This window comes from Hyla sarda, chromosome 1 (assembly GCF_029499605.1).
Source record: "Hyla sarda isolate aHylSar1 chromosome 1, aHylSar1.hap1, whole genome shotgun sequence".
NCBI classification, from domain to species: domain Eukaryota; kingdom Metazoa; phylum Chordata; class Amphibia; order Anura; family Hylidae; genus Hyla; species Hyla sarda.
The window spans coordinates 178,712,108-178,717,416 of record NC_079189.1 but is presented as its reverse complement, the minus strand read 5'-3'; the positions used below and the strand labels follow the sequence as shown (position 1 = coordinate 178,717,416).

At 40.5% G+C, this 5,309-nt stretch overlaps 1 long non-coding RNA gene across 1 annotated transcript; it reads right to left on the bottom strand.

Moving 5' to 3' along the window:
• Positions 1-643: 643 nt before the first annotated feature.
• On the bottom strand, positions 644-4,367 carry LOC130361486 (uncharacterized). Its single transcript, XR_008891021.1, has 3 exons — positions 4,255-4,367; positions 3,540-3,693; positions 644-902 (listed from the first exon to the last, which is right to left on the bottom strand). It is a non-coding gene; the product is annotated as an uncharacterized LOC130361486 (long non-coding RNA).
• Between the last annotated feature and the right edge of the window lie 942 nt (positions 4,368-5,309).

Here is a 5,309-nt window from a genome sequence, read left to right as displayed (position 1 = left end):
CGGCGATGTGTGGTATTAGCCGCAGGTCCCGGCCGTTGATTAGCGCCGGGACCCACGCGATATGATGCGGGATCGCGGCGCGATCCTGCTTCATATCGCGGGAGACGGCGCAGGACGTAAATATACGTCCTGCGTCATTAAGGGGTTAATGTATACAGAATAACTTCACAATTGCGTGTTATTAAAAAATATGCTTCTTTCTATTTAATTTTCCACTTTGAAGAAATGACCACTAGGGGTCTCCCTACCAGTCCTGGCAGCAAGCATTTCAGACTCATGCTGGAGTCCTAAACACTACGAGCTGCCAGTCTGCTTTGTTCACAAAGGAGAACACTCAGAGCTGCCAGCCTGCTTTGTTCACAGCCTGTTTGGCTGTGAACAAAGCAGGCTGGCAGCTCTGAGTGTTTAGGACTCCAGCATGAGTCAGAATGCTTGCTGACAGGACTGATCGGGAAAAATACAATAGAAAGAAGCATATTTTTCATTAACATGCTATTGGAAAGTTATTCAACATTCATTCATCTAAAATATATCAAAAGTTTATTTGATGAGAGGTACCCTTTAAAGAGAAAAACAGCATCAACAAAACATACAGCGACATCACCGCCACATCTGTCTGACATGGGATGGTGGTATGTAGGTATACAGTCACATAAATTTATATAGGGGTATATAAAAGGCAGCAAATGGTACACAGTGTAAACATCAGTGACTTACAGTACATAATATAGTAAAGTGCCATATGCATAAGGTGCTACTACATGTTATGTCAACCACACTACATCAGTGCATGAAGATATAGCAAAAAATACCCACAAGGCTGCTAAATGAGTGTGAGACAGAGACCGGGATGGTGCCCCTACAACGCGCGTTCTAACCTTCGTCCTGGTGGTCCAGGTAGCCTGTTGTGGCGGGAAAAGCTCAGAGTGGGTCTCAGCACCATAACAGTGCTATATCAGCATTTTGTTTTCTTCATTCTCTTGACCCATTGTTGTCCCAGACCAATCATAGAGTGATGGAATATCCTGGCAACATTACATAAATTTATGAGAAGAGAAACATATCAAGTCAGCAGATTTAGGCCAATTCACAGTTTAGGAGGTGTCTGTGAAAGCTGAATCAATGGCCCTTTTGGAGGCCAAAATGTTATCTATTTGTCAAGGGAGTAGAAACAGATGTAGCTAAGAGATGGACGTGTAGAATTTAAATACGGTCATTTATTGATTTAGATTTATTGGTAGTATTTGGATATTTGAAGAAATGAACCGTGACATGTTATTGTGTTAGCAATTATGTACCAGAGATTGTATTTTAGGTTTAATGATCCTATAAATGACTATTGGATTGCAACCATCTTTTGGGCACTGCTTACTATAATGCTTAAAAAGTGTGGTTAGAATATACAGTATATCAATAATTCTAGAAACATTTTGTCACTGGTCTACTACAATGAAATCAAGTCAGGCATCTATTTGTATACTGCTAGACAGTGGTCAGACATCTAATCTCTGTCTTCAAGCTTTCCCTGAGCTTGAACTTTGATACACAGATTGGTCTTTTCTAACCACAAGGGGACACCAGCCATGTCCATTTAAATCACATTGAGTCGATATATGCAATAATAGCTTTGGGCACATTTCTACTGAACTCAGAGGGGAAATGGTCATTTCAATAAATGTAAAGCTGCGCTTCACACAACCTGCTCATTATGTAAACTAGTCTCCAGGGAACAATTCCTCCATTATGATCCTAAATAATGTAAGGAATTATTTCCCCTCTATCTTGTCCTGGTATTATCTACAGTACAGTTTATCTGCACTATATGTGATAAAATTCTTTAATATCCAACTTATGCATTGTTTATATTTTGTGGCAACATACTGTTATTTGTGAAACCCAGCACTGTACAAAAGAGCTTCTGCCAAGCTGACACGTCTGTTTTAATAATTACTTGTTTTCTGGAGCACTGTTTCTCTGAACTCTGGATTGTACCGTTCCTCTCTTACTCCTCCCGGAAATGTATGAATTAATTGCCATTTGAGTGTTTCCATTCCCACTGTCAGTCTGTCATTTTCCAACCAATGCTGACAGTGTCAAGTCCCCTATATACTACTTTACTGACAAGCTGAATTTATAATTTTTTATATTTCCAGGAGGAACAACAGTATTATGATACAAGGCAGATTTATTTAATAACAGAAGGTGTACTTTTGTTACTTAGGCTGCTTTTACATTATAAAAACACTTCCGTTATGAATGCCCGTTAGGAAATCGGCAGTTATACGGCCGGTACAAAATCACTAACGGCCGTTAGAAAATCCCATTATAGTCTATGGGATTTTTCTAATAGCTCTTTAACCCGTTATCGCCCATTATTAATAACGGCCGTTATTTTGTGACGAGCGAATGAACGGGAGAAATAGTGCATGCACTAATTCTCCCGTTACTATCGCTTGTCACAAAATAACAAGTTAAACAGCTATGAGAAAAATCCCATAGACTATAATGGGATTTTCTAACAGCCGTTTGTGATTTTGTACCGCCCATATATCTGCCGATTTCCTAATGGCCATCATAACGGAAGTGTTTTTACAGTGTGAAAGCAGCCTTACTGTGGGATATACGGTTATTTACATGTGGTGAGGGTGTGATGCAGGGCAGATGGAATTACCCTAGGGGCAGATGACATTAACACCTTGTGTTCGTGATGCCAGGGTGTGGTTTATCCTCTACACAACCTGAAGGAATACCGTTGGATCCTGCGCTAGGTACACGGGCAAATAATGACTCCAACACCAAGCTTTACTGACTGAAACAGGTTTAACAGTCTATACAGCTAGGCTAGGCCCACGGAGTTGACCAGTGACTTCAGAGACCTTAGGGCTTGCTGGGACTTATAGTGGACTTGGACAATTTGGATGCAGGCCACACTGACTTGAGGCAGGATAATTTGGACTGACTTGACTATGACAGACTATGACTGTCTTCACCCCTTCTGCAGCTTACCAGGCTTTGACTTGACCTGTGGGGCAATGGACTTGAGAATCCTTGGCTGCTTGCTGACTTTAGGCCTCTTCTGGACTCCAGACACACACCTAGGATTTTACCTCACTGTTTCTCAGCAAAGACTAAAAGAGCTAAGAGGGAGAACTACTCCACCAAGGGCTTAAATGGAGGAGACTCTGGAGGGGTTCCATAGGTCACCCTTAGGTCACATGGTCACTGATACCTCACTGGGTTACAATCACATGACAACAGGTTAATCACATGTCATCTGTTCTTAAAGGCATAACAATTATATATACAATACACAGCATAAAGATAACTGTACAAGGGAAACAGGTGAAAGGGGCCAAAGGAACACTGTAGGGAGGCTGCCTGACAAGGCAGCAAGGGTACAGGGGTGCAACTCCTGTACTGGGCCACCACATACATGACTGGCAACAGTTCTTTTTATTTATAGTTTAGTTTAGGTAAAAATTTTACATTTTATAAAAAGTCTAAATCATTGATTTAAATGGACCTGGCTTAAAAGATACCTCTAATCTTGCTCTTAGTAGCAGGATAGGTCCATAAATATTGGGGCCATCCGGTGATATCTTCGCAGACTACAGCAATCTGGAGCTAGAATTGCTGGAAGTGTCATTCAAGTCTATGGGACGTCCGCCAACTCTGTCTTCAGATAGCAGTCTCCTACAAGCGACAGGATCAGAAGAGGCCCTGACATTTTCAGACATTTCCTGCAGTCGCATCTTGAATATAGGTACCCTTTACCAGTCTATGTGCTAGATGTAACTTTTTACATGTATCTATGACATATGAAAAGACCATACTGAAGAGATTGCAGTTACAGTACAGAAAAAGTACAGTTTAAGGAAGTGGTCTCAAACTGCAGCCAATGGCAGTCTGGCCATGCAGGGAGTTGAAGTGTTGCAAAATCTGAAGGGCCACAGTTTGAGACCACTGATTTAAAACTGTGTCAACATACAGTACTTTGGTCATGCGTTTGCTCAGCATCTTTAAAGGAGTACTACAGCCAAAATGAACAAATCCGCTTTCCACAGGATAGGGGATAAGTAACTACTGGGACCCCCTCGCAATCTCTGAATGGGACCCTGGCTCTCTCAGTAAGGAGCGTAGACGGCATGTGCCCCATTAATTTCTATAGGGGCGCCGGAGATGCCTGAGTACTGCTGGTGTCTTTTCAAAGCTCCCATATAAATGATTGTAGCGTGTGCCATCTACCACACATACTCCTCACTAGAAGCCGAGTCGCATTCAAGAGATCCTGATCATGGCATCTATGGTGTTGATGGGGGAGTGTACTCCCCTTCTTCACCAACGGCGGCGCCGCAACACGATTGCGGGTTGTCGGTTTGTTGCTATGGCAGCAGGAGGTCAGTTCATGACCTCCTGTCTGCCTGCTATGAAAGACTGTGAGATCCAGCCACAAGCTGGATCTCACAGGCTGTACTGTGTGCAGCTCATCGGGTCACACTGTGCTGCAGTACAAATGTATTGCAGCATAGTATAACCTGTAAAAAGTGTAAAAAATTTAATTAAAAGTTCTTCAACAAAAATATGAAGTGTAAAAAAAAATAAAAAAATGCTCCATTCCCAATAAAAGCTGTGTATTATCACAAAAAAGATCAAAAACACAAATCGTATACATAATAGGTATTGCCACATCCATAATGACGTGTACTATAAAACTATAATGTAAATAATCCCGCACAGTGAAAGCCGTAAAAAAAGAAAATACGCAAAATTTTACAATTTTGGTACAAATAGCGGAATCAAAAAGATCAAAATGTAGCACGTATCGCAAAAAAAGACTGTTGGAAATTGAATGGCAGAAAAATAATTTTGCTCAGGAAAAAGAACATAGAAAGCTATATAAAATGGGTATGACCATAATCGTACTGACCCACAAAATAAATATAACATCACTTTTACTGCACAGTGTACACCATAAATATTTTTTTTTTTAAACGCCAGAGATTTTCCAGTTTTATTTTTTACAATATTATGTGTCAACATAAATGCACCTCTTATACAAAGTAAAATATGTCATGAAAAATTGTTCTGCTCAGAAAAAGCGTTCTAAAGTTCTAAAGAGACCCAGTCAAATAAAAATAAAAGAGCCGGGCCATTAAGGTAAAAAATGGGTCCGTCCTTAAGGAACATCTCCTCTAAGCCTATATTCACACAGTGTAAAATGAAATAAAAAATACTGCAGTAAAATAGGAATATAAAGCAGCAGCTTTTTTTATGGAATAAATTATGTATAAAGTCTATGGAAAAGTGAC